General features: G+C 29.7%; 1 long non-coding RNA gene across 3 annotated transcripts in view; it reads right to left on the reverse strand.

Moving 5' to 3' along the window:
* LOC145977093 (uncharacterized) overlaps positions 1-15,469 on the reverse strand; it is a 102,295-nt gene that overhangs the window by 74,393 nt on the left and 12,433 nt on the right. For all 3 annotated transcript variants that reach the window (XR_014440411.1, XR_014440410.1, XR_014440409.1), the window contains exons 5-6: positions 13,062-13,134; positions 11,999-12,043 (exon numbers count right to left, since the gene is read on the reverse strand). This is a non-coding gene — a long non-coding RNA (uncharacterized LOC145977093). The remainder of the gene's footprint in view (positions 1-11,998; positions 12,044-13,061; positions 13,135-15,469) is intronic.

The following is a 15,469-nucleotide window of genomic DNA, read 5'->3' on the forward strand; positions in this document are numbered from 1 at the left end:
AACACGGTTATTTAAATCGAGATGTTTCTCTTATAAAAATATCATTAAAGTATTCTTTATTCTACCACCAAATGTCGCATTTAACTCAGCAATAAAAAATCTCGCCAACGCTATGCAAACGCGTAATTTGCATTTCCGCAAAAGGGCGAAAATTTGGGAAGACGAAGGGTTGAGAGTCACCGGACGCGGGTGGCTCGCTATTTTCAGGCCTTTACGAGAAATTCACGCCGCCGAGGTAACGTGAAGGAATTGTCCTCAGTCTTAGTGCAACGCACGAACGTAATACGGTCAAAATACTTCCCATTAGATTCTACCAGAGGCACTTCCTTTTTTTCTCACTTTTTCTTTTACGCCGGCGACTGTTAAACGCACGCGACTGAGAAATACACGACAGTCAGTGGCGCGGCTGCCGCGCGCTAATTATTTAATTATTTATTTACCGGCTTCATTTCACCGGATTATTCTCGCGGCCGGCCAAGTTTCATTCTTCATCGCGGCCTATTAGCACGCACTCCACCTTCGCGGCTCCAGACGACTAATTGTTTACAAAGCGGCTCTCCACTACTCGGTGTTTACGTACTAATCAGCCCGTGTACATTTTAAACGAGTTTAATTTCGTTCTTTTGGCTTTGGGAACTGCGCTGTTTACATTATGCGATGAAATTATTGCTTTTGAGAATTTTTGATCATCGCTAGCTTGCCTTTGTTAATTACGAATGCTATAAATTTTAAAAGGTATCTGACTCTGTGTACAATAATATATTTCTAATCGATATCGTGAAAAATTATTTTCGAGAAATAATTATACAAATATTCAAGTGAATGATTATATTTATAAAACAAATCGGAATTATTTTTTTTTAATAATATTTTTAAATATATATTTTTAAATATATAAAATTTTATTGAGATACAGTTCTAAAAAACAAAAGTAATGAAAATCACAATTCTTTAGAACGTAGAAAGATATTTTAATACATTGCTTGAATTTTATTTTAGCATGCATGAATAAATAAGAGTTGCTCACTAGCTTCACAGATAATACTTATATGCATGTATATTATTTTGAGATTGATGTAAAAATCAATTTATTGAAACATTATAAATGAGATATAAATTCGTGTGTTGCAATTTTATAGTCACATTTTTACCTCATTTTATATTATATTTTCAATGAGTAGGAATACCCATATGCAGCTTGCTCAAATGTCTTATATTTAAAAATAGCGTGAGTAGTGTGTTGCATTATTTAATATAGTAAAATAAACAATTGGAAAACAAGCGTCATTAATTGGATATGCAATATTTATGATTGATTATATCATTATATCTCTTTATAATAATATGTCATCTCTAATAACTTACGTACTAATCAGCCCGTAAATTACATACCATTTCTGGTTTTAATGTATAACAAATATTTATTTATTTATACGTATAAATCATAAATCCATTCTATATTATATTATATCATATTATATTCATATTTGTCAAAATAGACATCAATAACATGTTACCGTTGAGACTGTCACATGATGATTAAAATATTATTTTTATAATAGCTTAATTTGCACTTCGAAGCTAAACTATCGTATGTCCGAAAAAAATAAAGTTTAGAATTTTTATTTTATTGCGTTATACACAAAATTTATTTATTTAATATATAATGTTTTATTTAGTTTTACGATCTCAAAAATGAATAATAAATAAATTCATATATAGCTTTTTAAATTTTCATCCATGTATTAAAAAAAACCTATAAAATTAAATTAATTATGTATGTATTTCATAATAAATTTCTTTATATTTTATAACCACATTTAAAAGAAATATATATACGATAGCATAGCTGTGTGCGTGAAAGATATATATAATTACAAATTATAACTTGTATACACAAAACGCGCAGAAGAAACTTGTAATATTGTAACAGCAACAAAAAATGCATCAATATATTTTTGAGTGAACAAATAAACAAATTTTGGCACAGGCCACATAGAGAGAGAAAGAGAATAAATAATAAAATTTACCCTACAAAACTAAATCCGCATCCCATTCTTTTGCTTCCTGTCTCGTTTCGTTTATGTTTAATAATCACAACTGCTCCAGCAGCTGGACCAACATCTGCTGGACCGGTTGGTCATCTCGATGTCCGGTCTCAAAATGTATTCTCGATATATATATATTCTTTTCTCGTACGATGCGAACCGGTCGCTACTCTGGTCCATCAAGATGCTTTACGCATGCTTTACGCATGCTGTACGCAGACTAGTTTGTCGGTTACGGAACTGAACGCGTTTGACTAGCCTTTAATTCCGGTAATGGACAAGGACTGGTTTCGAAAATCGCATCTTCGAGGTTTCATTCCTCATTGCTTTCTGCAGCAACGAGATCAGTAGGTATCGTGACGTCGAGTAAAACAGAATTCGCAGTGACAAGTGAAATTTTAATAATTACATAAAATATTTTAAGGTGTCACGATTTATAAAGTGATTCATATAAAAACACAAATAAAATTCTAGAAAACTCTTATCAAAAACTTTTGCTCTCTTACAAATTTAAAATTAAAATTTCACTTAATTATTTTCTTATTTAATTTCACAATATTTTATATACAATAATCTTTATATAATCTCGCGGAAATTATGTAGAATTTATCGCGTGTCTTTAATAGAACGGAAATTATTTGAAAAAATTATATATTATCCGCGGAATTTTATAAATAAATTCCATAAAAAATTAAATATAAATATAAATATATATTAAATTTTAATTAATTAATTAAATAAACATACGTAAGCGTGTTACCGACCGATTCTTTTGGAGCAGTTCAGAGAACAGAAATCAGAAACTTGCTCCTAAATCGCGTAGGTGGCTGTAGCAAAGCATCGAACATCTACGATCAATAATTAACCCTTCTTCTCTGTATTTAAGCAGTTCACAAAATGGCTCCATACGCCATCTCTGAGAAAATCGTTGGACGAGCTATATGATTTGTCTTTAATCAACAAATGCGTTTTCTTCCAAAAGTTTCAAATTGTTATTTTCCGTAGTAAAAATATCAACAGAATCGTTTTAGTGTTGTATCGAATACAAAATATTTCGGAAATTTCGTCAAAGATGTAACGCTAAGTGTTAAGAATATGTACTTAATGAAATAATTGCATAGCAAACACGACATTTTCTAATGGGACAAGTTTCCTTTATCAGCTTTACGCACCGCACACAAGTTTGCGTAAGTCCTATTATAGGGATGCAACAAAAGGGGAACGTATTTTCTCGGTGGTCGTAATTTACTGAAAACGGTGTGGCACAGACATCAAGATTAATTCAGGTGAAGTCGGTCAATCTTAAGGCGACAGCTGCCGCTGAAGGAATCCATTAGTAGGCTTACGGTCACCATCGTCTTTCCCGGGGGTGACCGGCACCCATCTCCAACGAGGGGAAAGCATAACTCTGCTTTTGTTCGAGATAATAAGCCACCATTGTTGAGATACGCGGATCCATCCAACAGCCTTATTGTCCATCGACCCGTTTCGCCAAGAACACTCGCGATAAGAATGAAATTCTCGAGATTTGTAGACCAGTCGTGAAATAAAGACGAATCATACTATTTTCAATTAAGAATGCTTCAATCGATTGTTTTTAAATCCGAACGATTATTTAGTTGACATATCTTTTAAACGATGCTTTTATAGACGTGTTACTTTAAATGCTCGATATACTAATTGAGTTTACTAGTGACTTTTCATATAACTCTAAATTCTCCGCGTCATTTAGAAAATTATCTAATTATTAAAACGTAATTAAACATCTTATTAAGATTTGTATATGTGTGTATTTTGATCAAAAGATTACTCTGTAAAATTTAAAATTTTTTTAAGTTTAAATAAATATATACTCAATATATTATCGATTAAATATTAATTGCTTTATTCTCTCATAATTATCTCAAGTAACTTTGAATATATCGTATGAATGATATTATATATTGAGACATTTTAATCTGTGTTTAAGTTATTAAAATAAACTAAATTTACAGATAATTCTGTATTAACATGAAATACATAAGAATATATAAGATTCGTTAAAAAAAAATATACATTTCTGACAAATGCATAATAGATAAAATTGGAAAAAAATTCTATAATTTAAAATTATCCATCTAAAACATTTTTATAAAAACAGCTTAATGTAAACAATTAATATACAAAAATTGATAATTTAATATACTAGTTTTAAAACTACTCTTGACGGTATATATGCAATATCTAAAATAATAACTGAAATTAATTTTTATTACAGTCTTTTTTAAACTTTATTTTCTAATTTTTTTATATAATAATAAAAAATATTGGCAAAATAATCCTTTCTGAACGCTTTCAAAATAACGATAAATGCCATCGTAAATAAGCACGCATAATTTGTATTAAATATTTTGCATATTTTAGATATTTGTATTAAATATTTTAGATATTTGTATTAATTATAATGTATTAAAATCACATTGTGACATATCACCGATTGAAAAATTTATAAGAGCCTAAAAGATAAATTTTCTAATAAATTTTTGTTATTTCATATAAAGAAAAGATTTAGTATTGCAATCAGAATACGTTTCAAGTAAAACGCTTTCTTCGAGACGAGAAATATGCGTAGCAATAATAATATGAGTTGCGCAATAGAAATCCATCGTGAGCATCATGCCACAGCTATGGGATCGCCTTGGCTCGTGAAGCGGTACTGCACCCCCAGGAACAAAGTTATATCGGCTCCTGGTGCCGGGATCGGAATCGTGGGGTGAGGCCCCGCTGCCCGTTCCCGAGGGAGCGACGAAGTTCGGTGATTACCTAGGACTCTCCTAGGAGCCGGGAGTTTCGTACTTCGCTGGCTTCGGGTACCTAACAGTCGAGCAAAGTAACTAAAGTTATTCGGGAGTGCGTGGACGGTGCATGAGAGGTATGGGGGTGGCAAGAAGCTCGCGGAATATCGGAGTCGGGAGAGAGAGGAAGAGGCCGGAGGGATGCATCGCATGATACGTCTGCATCGATGTACCCCTGGCCAAGTAATCGCACTCCTGGGAATACCGGAAGATCGTGATTGAACGGAATCTCCCATGCGACGCGCGTCTCAAGTCAGTAAGTTCTTACTTTGGCAAGCACGCATTGAACGAGCACCAAAGATGATGAATAATGTCATGTACGGATTACTTCAATCTCGTGGGTATTCGCGTTTAGATCAGATTAGAGAACCCGCAGCTTCTCGAAGGAGATTAAAACTTTCGATGCGAAATAAACTGGATTTAACATAAAAGACATTCAATATAAGTCATCAATAAAGATCTTTCAACTGCATTAAATTTTAAAGCGAAGACCGTAAGTTTTCGAAAAGAAAAAAAGAGAAAAAGAATTCTTTTATAATTTAAATTTTTTAATAATTTGCTTAGTCGATTATATGTTAAACATTTGCTATACTATTTAAACAGTAACACTATGAAAATATCCATAAAACTCTATTATGTTAATATCAATTTTATTTTATGTGTGCTTTAAATTCTTTAATTATTATTATTCTCAATGAGTTTTTTACACAATTATAATTTTAATCTTATTCCTTTTTATTAAATTAAGTCAATTGTATCAATTAAATAATTTTTATTAAAATTAAATCAATATTTATAAGACATATATATACATATATGTATGTATTAATGTATTATAAATGTCTGTATCTAGAAAACATTAACATTTCTAGTTGTATTCGACATTTAATGATTCCATTTTCTTTCTTTCTCATTAAGAATAAACATTGAAAAAATGATATAATCGTAAAATCAAAATCTATCAAACATATACGAAAGTCTAAGAACGTGTATAAGAACCTACATTAAATCTCTCTTTCAACGTTCATCAAACGGTTCTCTCAACCACAAGTAAAAACGCAGTTAGACCTGCCAGAATTGAAACGCCTGTGACTTCAAAGGCTACGAAGTATCGTAAGGACGAGACCTTGTAATAACCATAATTCAATATGGCTGGTAAGATGGTAGACACCCCAAAACGATCCAAGCATAGACTTTCATAGAGGTCAGAAATGGGCTATAGTTACCCTTCCTGCATTGACCGCCTCCGACGATATAGATGCTATCTAAGAAGGGAATCCGGCGTCTACTATTGTTCTGTTGCGAGAGATCTCGATGCTTCGGCACGACTGCACCCCGTTATCCCTTAAAGTTTGCCGGAGAAACTTTATCTTGACGTGAACTTCTCGGTACAAGTATATACGAACAGCTATGCATAGAATTCGATACATCTAAGATTATTTCAATTAATTCTATCTAATGTAATATTAAAAAAAACATTGATAAAGAGATCTTTTCTGTAAATATTTTACAGTAAAACATGATTTTAACAAGAAAATATTCAACAAGTAAAAGATTGATTATCACATATTTGTATACAATATGTTTAATCTTGCATATCTTGTATACAAAAATCTACTAAATAATCTTATTTTTGTAGGAAGAAAATTTAAATAGTTCATAATTTTTATACATAAATAACATATACATCTTTAATCAATTTATTTTTATATCTCTTTTTTTATTTATTGTAACTTTATATTGTTTCCTATTATTTTTAATTGTAATCTTTTTATATGTTTCATTAATTAAAATATTAAACAGATTTGTAATTTTATTCTGATAATATTTTTCTTCTATATAATCGAGGATACTCAAGTAATGAAAAATAAGAGAGGAGAGAAAGAAAGAGAAGGGAAGAAATAGCTGCAATTTTAAATCATATAATAATTTTGTAAGCAACTATTGGCCAACTTTTAATTTAAAAATCTCTAGATCTCATAAATGATATTTTTTGCAATTTCTCTTAAATCTGTTATTCGTCGTGAATCTTATCGAAATAGAAAATCAATATTTCGTCTCTTAACGATAACTACCTTTTCCAACTTTCTCATCCTCTTTATTCGAACCGCAACTACTATTTGGCTTGATTCAATGCTACAATTTTTGTTCATTATCTAACCACATTCAATAAGAAGATTGCTCGAATCAAGTCTAACAAAGACTTTTCTATGCTATATAATTGATAACGATCGAATCATACAGAAAATTAGTCATACCATTATTATTCATTTATTTTTCTGTTCCATATATAGAATAGAATTTCATTTCTTCAATTTTTTTATTTTTCCTCAATACGTTTTGTATTTAATACATAACTTAATACATATTATTATTAAAATATTTCACTTTAATAATAATAATATTAATATTATCAGGCATCAAGCAGTTTTTCAAAATAATATGTCTTAACATCTTTCATCCAAATCATGGGATTAATTAATTTATAAAGATATCATATTATAATACAATCATTTTCTAAGAAACGTTTAGAATGCCGCCTAAGGTGGTCCATATTGCATTATTTGTCGCTCGACCGTTAGATCGAAATGTTCGGACCCCTTCAAATTGTGTTTGGTCGGCCATATTTTTCTAGAAGGCTTACGGGAGGGGTAAAATCGCTTTCATCATAGAGAAGAGAAAGCGAGATGGAGGGCGACGTTGCCGGGCCAGGAGTAGTGAGGGGTCGCCCAATCAACCCCCAGCAAGCCATGTCTTACCCTCTCTCTACAAAGTTATCTTTCTTGCCCCTGCTCTGAGAACACAGTTAGGATACCCTCGAAATTCCCAACTATTGACCGAACCACTCTCGACCATCGTAACGATCAATCGGTGCTCATACTACGTTACTAACATAGAAGACGCAAGTTTCTTTAATATCACTTATCTGCGTTATTCATGTTACGGTAATTTTATTACGACATGATATGTTGCTCGTTTCGCGGACATGAAACATTATTTAAAATAAAATTAAATCGAAATTAAAAAGTATAGAATAAGTAATTTTGTAATATAATAGAAAAAAAAAACAATTATAATTTTTATAATTGCATATTATTGCGAATAGTTCTTAATCACTATTAAGAGAATTGTAAATATAAATCCAGCTTGTATTTTTCTTGTTTAAATAATATTTAATAATATCAAGCGATATATTTGCGATTGATATATTATATTTATATTCTGCGATTGGTAATATAATTTAATTAATATTTGCTAACATACAAAACTTTTCAAATCGAACATGTTTTATACCGATTGTTCATTCGTGTAATATGTGAAAGCGCACTTTCGATTTCGGAGCAAACCTATTACGTAGCTATCGATTTTCCGCATCCAATCAGCATGAGTGGCCAAACTCACAGCGATAATGTCAATCCCATTTCGCGAGCCTCTCGCAAAGTTATCCCATATAAACTTTCGGCAGCTTAGACTGCGTATGCCAGATGCGTTTACAATCTCGTTGAACCTTCAGACTTTTACCATAGATTCTGCTACGCCAAAAAATAAGAAGAGTCATGAGCCAGACGTAAACAAAGTGTAAATTGCCAAATTATGCGTCCTGCACAATATGTCGCAATTTGTGATTTGATTAATTTGCTATCATAATTTTTTCACGATAATAATTCACCATTATCTTATAACAAGGAGATCATAAGAAAATGTCTTTTCCGCGACTGTCTTTGTTACATAATATACGCAATCTTGCAAGGCTTAAAGATTGCAAATATACTATAAATATATAACTACGCAACATATGCGGTTTTTACTCTGTAAAATCACAGAAGCCACAGATAGATAGTATAACGGTCATCAGAACGAATAGCGATTACCAATGACCGAACCGTACGACTGTTCGACGAAGCGTCGATAATTCGGGCCTGCCTACTAACGTCTCTAATTTCCTTGATATTCGCGTCGAAGGGTCCTTCCGCTCGAGGAGCCTAAGGATGCCAGAAATATCTCCGTGAAGATATAAACGCCTTGCAGGATAGGCCTGCAGGACTTGTATTAATTTCATATCCCTTCCGCCGTCTGACGCCAGGACTGCGTTCAATCATCTATTTATTGCCGGTCGCGTCCAATCCGGTAATACTCTGTCTCTCTCTTTATATATATATATATATATATATATCTTCTCGAGATATCGCTTAGATACGAGGGAGTGACGACTGGTCATTAATTTCTACTAGCACCCTACTAAGGATCCTTGATGGAAAACACATTACGAGTTTCACCTGTAGAGTGACTAAATTACGCGATCGTATTAAGATTTGATAAATGTATCGAATAAGATTCTCACCACTATTACATTTTCAATATATAGTTATAATATATCCAATTAATTTATTTATAAATGATTAATAAATGATGATTTTCTGATACGAATAAATATCGTTGCATTACTACAAAAATTAATATTACTAATAAAACTGGCAATATTCTAGATTTATATTTTACAATCAAACAACTAATAAGAAATATATATTTCTTGACATTTTTTTAAACTTAAATAGAACAGTTTAAAAACTAAATTGTAATCAAAATTAAATCATAATTTATAACGCATCCATATAAAATCATAGTATTAAGTAATTTTAAACGTTAATTTCGTAAGCTAAAATAAATGCGATAAGATTAATTATCTCATTTCATACTTTCAACTTAATATTCAAAATTGAGAATAACATCTATATAACAGACAGTATAAGCGCATTTGACGGACGAAACTCGCGATCAAGGTAAACCACCTCGCATGCAGCTTCCGCAAGCGATCCCTACGGAGCTTTGTGTGTCCGGCGGCGCAGTAAACGTAGAAATCCCGAAACGGAAATCTCGAAAGCGTAGCGGAGAATTGGGACAACGCGCCCTTCAAAGTATCACCGAGGCGCGGGGTGCTCAGCGCGCGAAGTTGGACGCGCCCTATTAGCGAAAACGAGCCGGTTCCTTGCTCCTAACTGCGAATGCGCCGCACGCTGAACACCGTAAAGGAATTTGCGGTCCGAGTTGCTACGCTCTCTCCGAGATCTGCAGTGACCTTCCACCCTGGGCTCCTGCTCGTTCCTCTCGCTCTCGCGCCACCCATCCCGACGGTTTACTTCAGCCCCGATCATCCGTAGCCGCCAGTCACCCCAAGGCTAGTTTCTCCCTGGAACCCTTAAGCCCAACTATCCGCAGAAGTTGGAATCTGTACGTACCTATGCCGCGACGAAGCTACAAACTCGCCCCTTTTCGTACCAAGCTTCATCGCTCGATATAGCCGTCCCGAAGATCTCGCGCGACATGTAGGTAGTATTAGTTCTGCTGACTTCGATGATCAAGAGGCTCGAATTACCATGACAGAGACCGTAATAAGAGAAAGCACGTATAATAAAATTCATCGATAATAAAGATTTTGATGTAACATTTTAACATTACGCATGTCATAATAATCAATCATTTAAATTTTCAAAAATAAAATAAATAATTTTTATATAAATAATTTATATAAAATAGAAGACGGCAATTTATATTACTTTTTAAAATATCTCATTAAATTTCTGATTTTATTTCTAATTTTGAAAATTTATTTTAAAATTTATTATTTTTATAATATATATAGCTTCATTATAAATAGCATATAAATTTTCTGTCTCTTAAGATACTTCTCAGGCTAGGATACTTTTTAAATAAAAAGTTATTTTCTTTGTTATAATTCATATTTTTTATCGAATAATCCCATATAAATTATTTAAAAATATTCAAAGATTTTTTAATAAAGAAGGAAATCACAGAAATAAAGAAAACGCATAATAAAAAAACTGTTTTATCATAAATATTACAAAGATAATGTAACTCCGGTTTTTGATTCTGGTTTTTTCTTCAAACCGGTTAGTTTACTTGCAACGGAACTATCTACTCTGAAATATGAACTATCTATAATATTTTTATTTTGAAATTGTCTTTCATCGGTGTCAATATTAAAAGATATTATCAAGAGTCGCATTAAATCAGTAAAATAACTTAAAAAGTATACATGCTATGAAAAATAGCTAAATTCGAACGCACGTAAGATATTGAATTCGCACAAGATCGCTGCAGGCGAGTCGTCAAGAAGGGTAAGCAAGAACAAGGGTGCGAGCGAGAAAATGATAGGGGGAGAAAGAGAAAGAGAGAGAGAGAAAGAAAGGGAGAGAGAGCGCTTTCATCCAACCAGCAAAGACGATAAACACCCGCGGGATTTCATCGAAGGCGGAGCAGCTAAATTATGTCCGACGCAAAACTGACGGCAATTATGGATGCCGATTGCCAGTATCAATAATTTCACAGAGACCATTAATTTCTATGTGTGATTTAACCGCTCGACTTGAATTTAATTAAGCTTAAGTTACAAACGGAAAGCCCGCAAAGTGTAAGGCTAAACTTGGAACGATTCGAAGGAGTACAAGATCGATGCACTGGACAAACGTCGCGCGACAAGCTTATGTATCTTGAATAAAATCCATCATAACGATATATCAAAACTAGCATAAATATCTTTTTCAACATTCCGATCATTCGAGATAAGCAACATTCGGAGAATATTTTTTTACTACTTTCTTAATTAATTAATACAATAGTGAATAACTTGAAAAAGGCTAAATAAAACTATGATATATATTAAACTGCATACAGATTTTACAAAAAACTAGTTTAGCTATTAGTATTAAAAAATATTAGTACCACTATATATAAAATGAAGAGATATTAATTTGATATGAGATATACATATAAAAATTTTAATCCCGTCTTAATAGATTTGCATTTGCCGTAGTAATAAAAAAATGTTAGCAAAACTATATTTGATAAATTAAAAAAGATTAAGTTGAGAGTTAAACTTTTTCAAGTTATACACGAAATAAATAATATACACAATACATATAATATATAAAAAACTTTTCTAAAAAAAAAAAAATAAAAGCATACGCCAAGTATAATATATAAAAAAGTATCCGTACTTATATGCAATAAATAAAAGTTAAAAAACAAAAATTTAAGATGCCATATATTATTTATACATACTTGGCGTTTTTTATAACATAGAAATTAATTACTCACTGATCGATGCATAACAGCGAAGTTGATTACGTAGACTAAGTTGATCTGTAACATACAAATAAAAAATATCTAAATTATAAATAAAATTTAAGCAAGATTTAAAATAAATAATATTTTAAAATCTTATTATTGTAATCTAATATCTAATTTTATATTCAATATAATAATAAATAGATATCTATAATGTATCTTTACAATATATATATATATATATATATGAATTTTGAAGTTAATTGTATAAACTCATAATTCTTCATAGAAAATGTCGCACTTTAAATAGAATATATAGAGCAAATCATGCCACTATTTATTATAATATAATATTCGCCGCGTAAATATTATAAGAAAAATGTTACAATTTTATTGTTTTATTATTCGAAATTTAAATTTTTAAATATTGATATTTGTAATATCATTATAGAATATCATTATAAGATGAAATATAATTTAATATTCACCGATACAATGTGCACTTACTCGATACGATGTGGGCGAACATAGAATACAACGTTGATTTGTATTAAAATTATACATATATAGCATTGTCTAATGTAATTAATATATTGGAAAGTGAATAATTATTGTAACTAAATTTTTATTCGTTTTTTAAAAATTTAATAAAAGAAATTATAGAATTTTCGAAAATAATTTTTTTTAAATACAAAATATTTTTAGATATAAGATGTATCTATGAAATATGTTAATGGAAAAATTTAAATTTTATATAAATAATCGACAAAAATTATATTACAAATTTAAATAAGACTTGAAATACATATACTATATGTATACGATATTTTAAAAATATATAATATTTTATATGTATATATTTTTTGTTGTATACATGTATATATTTTATTTTGTCTAGTAATTATAAATTATAAAAAATTATAAAAAACTACTCTAATAATTACTATAATAACTTTTTAAATATAAGCTTCTTTGTATAGGATTTATATGAACGTCTTTTTTCTTTGACTTTCTCTTATTTAAATCATTCAAATAAGTGAATCAAATTAAAATGCAATTTATAGTATACAAATATACAGATAATAATGCTCACCGCGCGATTGCTCCGTCGACGCCCGATGCCTCTCCTAGGCCTCCTCCTCCTCTCAGACACTATCAGGATTGATCTGTAATAGACAAATAAAAAACCCAAATTATAGCAGCAAAATAATTAATATTTCAAAAAATTATTATTGTACGCATTGAATTTTATATTCGATACAGACATGATACATATATAATAATAAACAGATTAATAAAAAATAAGAAGCAAGTCGCAGCGCACAAATCAATCAACTTCGGGAAAGAGGCAATAATACACTTCGAGACTTTCGATTATCGATATAACATGCCTTTTTTAGAAAGGAATCTAACTTCTAATTTTTTTATATACAATCTAATTTCTTTATCTGATAAATTTTATTTCAGCAACCTTCGCAATAAGTACTAAGTAAATTATTGTATTAAATAAATTATGGATTTATCAATCGATTAACTCTTTCAAAATAATAAAAATGAATCCAATTTTTATATAGAAATTTACATAAGATGAAAAATGTTATCGCATAAATTATCGTGTAAAAATGTCGCGCAATTAAGGCACCATTAAGTTTTTATATATTAAGAAAGAGAAATGAAGAAAAAGAACTCGCATTAGGGAATAAAATTATCTCGCGAAATCTCGAAATTCATCTCCAAACACATTAACACAGTCTAACAGTCTAACAGTGCAGAATCACAAATCTTTCTCCGATTCGCGATCTTACAGTAAAGAGGCAATCTAGAGAAAAAGGGATCTTGGTTAATCTTTAGCTATTGTTTTGATCTCTAATGGTGAAGCTATATAGTGCCGGTCGAAACCGCAATCTAATGATATTACAGATTCGCCAATCGTCGACCTGAAAAGACAGTGTTATTCGAACTAACTGCTGGTATAAACTGACTAAATTCTGAATAAATTCTCTTTGTACAGTTGCTAAATTGAATTAGTAATCAGTCAGTTAAATATATATTTTTTTATCATGTTTTAGCTGTATATATATATATATATATATATATATATATATATATATATATGTGTATATAATGCTTCGCACAAAATGCAGTTATAATTCATAAAAAAGAAATGATTAATCATTTTTATCTTTTTATCATGCTACAAATATTTGTATTTATCACTTCATTTTGTATTGCTAAACATATTTTCATCTAATCTATACGAAAATTAAATAACATCGTTGAAGTGCATAATTAGAAACGCATTCTCAAAAATATTATCATGTTTATAATAAATGAATTCTAATTAAGCATCATCTATGACGTATGAGATAATGAATGCTGCATTTCAACATGCGTCTCCCACATTGTGCGTGATTAATCAAATGATTATCTTTTATATAGACAGTTATAGATAGAAAGTTTCACTCTATAAATTTTCTCATGTAAAAGTAAATAATGCATATCATTTGAATTAATGTTTAAATATTAATGTGATTATAATTTGGCAGTGTTTGCAAAAGATATTAATTGTAAGAAAATTTATAATTATTTAATTAATTTATTATATAATTATTTTAATTAATTTATACAAATTATTATTCTATTAGACATGAATAAATTATTATTATCTCTATTATTCTCTGTTAGAAAAATCTATATAAATTATCTTTAAAATATATATACAAATGATGTGATAAATTAAAAAAATTTAAATCATGAAATATATATAATCTATGCATTAATGAATTAACTTGAATCTAGAATTACACATACTACATTTTTTATCTATAGTAAATTTTGAAGATACTTATTCTTATTTCTCTATATATAAATAGAGAATATGTAAGTATACAAATCTATATATTACATCTATATATTACTCTATATATAAATAGAGAATATGTAAGTATACAAATCTATATATTACAAATCTAAACATTTGAACAAAATTAAATTTGTATTTTAAAATTTTTATTTTTGTGTGTTTTGATATAAATAATTTGTAGTCTATATCTAAATTTTATCAAAATAATTTTTAATTATTTTATATTGCTATACTTTTGTTTATTTTAATACTTTTATATTTTTCTACTTACTCTTAAGCTCTTTATGTTTAAAATTATACATTTTCTTTGATAGCTAAGTCAATTTTTTATTCCGACTATATGTTGAAGTAATTAATAATCATTTGAATCATTTGAATTAATAATCATTTTATTAACTTTTAATTTTTTCTTAAAAAACATTGATTTTTAGAAATATATATTTTAGAAATATATATTGAAGTGAACATATTTATCAAGCATATTGTAAAGAACTATATCTCTTTTTATTTAATTTACATCCTTAGTAAAGCTTTCTTTCCTTTCTTACTTATGCGCCTTTAAGCAATTCTTATTCATCTATAAAAACCCAATTTTTGTATTTCAAAGAAAATATATTTTGAGTCCAATTTCAAAATAA

The sequence above is a fragment of the Camponotus vicinus genome, unplaced genomic scaffold, assembly GCF_025532165.1.
Source record: "Camponotus vicinus isolate PSW18456_S1 unplaced genomic scaffold, iyCamVici1.0 SCAF_9, whole genome shotgun sequence".
In the NCBI taxonomy this organism is placed as follows: Eukaryota; Metazoa; Arthropoda; class Insecta; order Hymenoptera; family Formicidae; genus Camponotus; species Camponotus vicinus.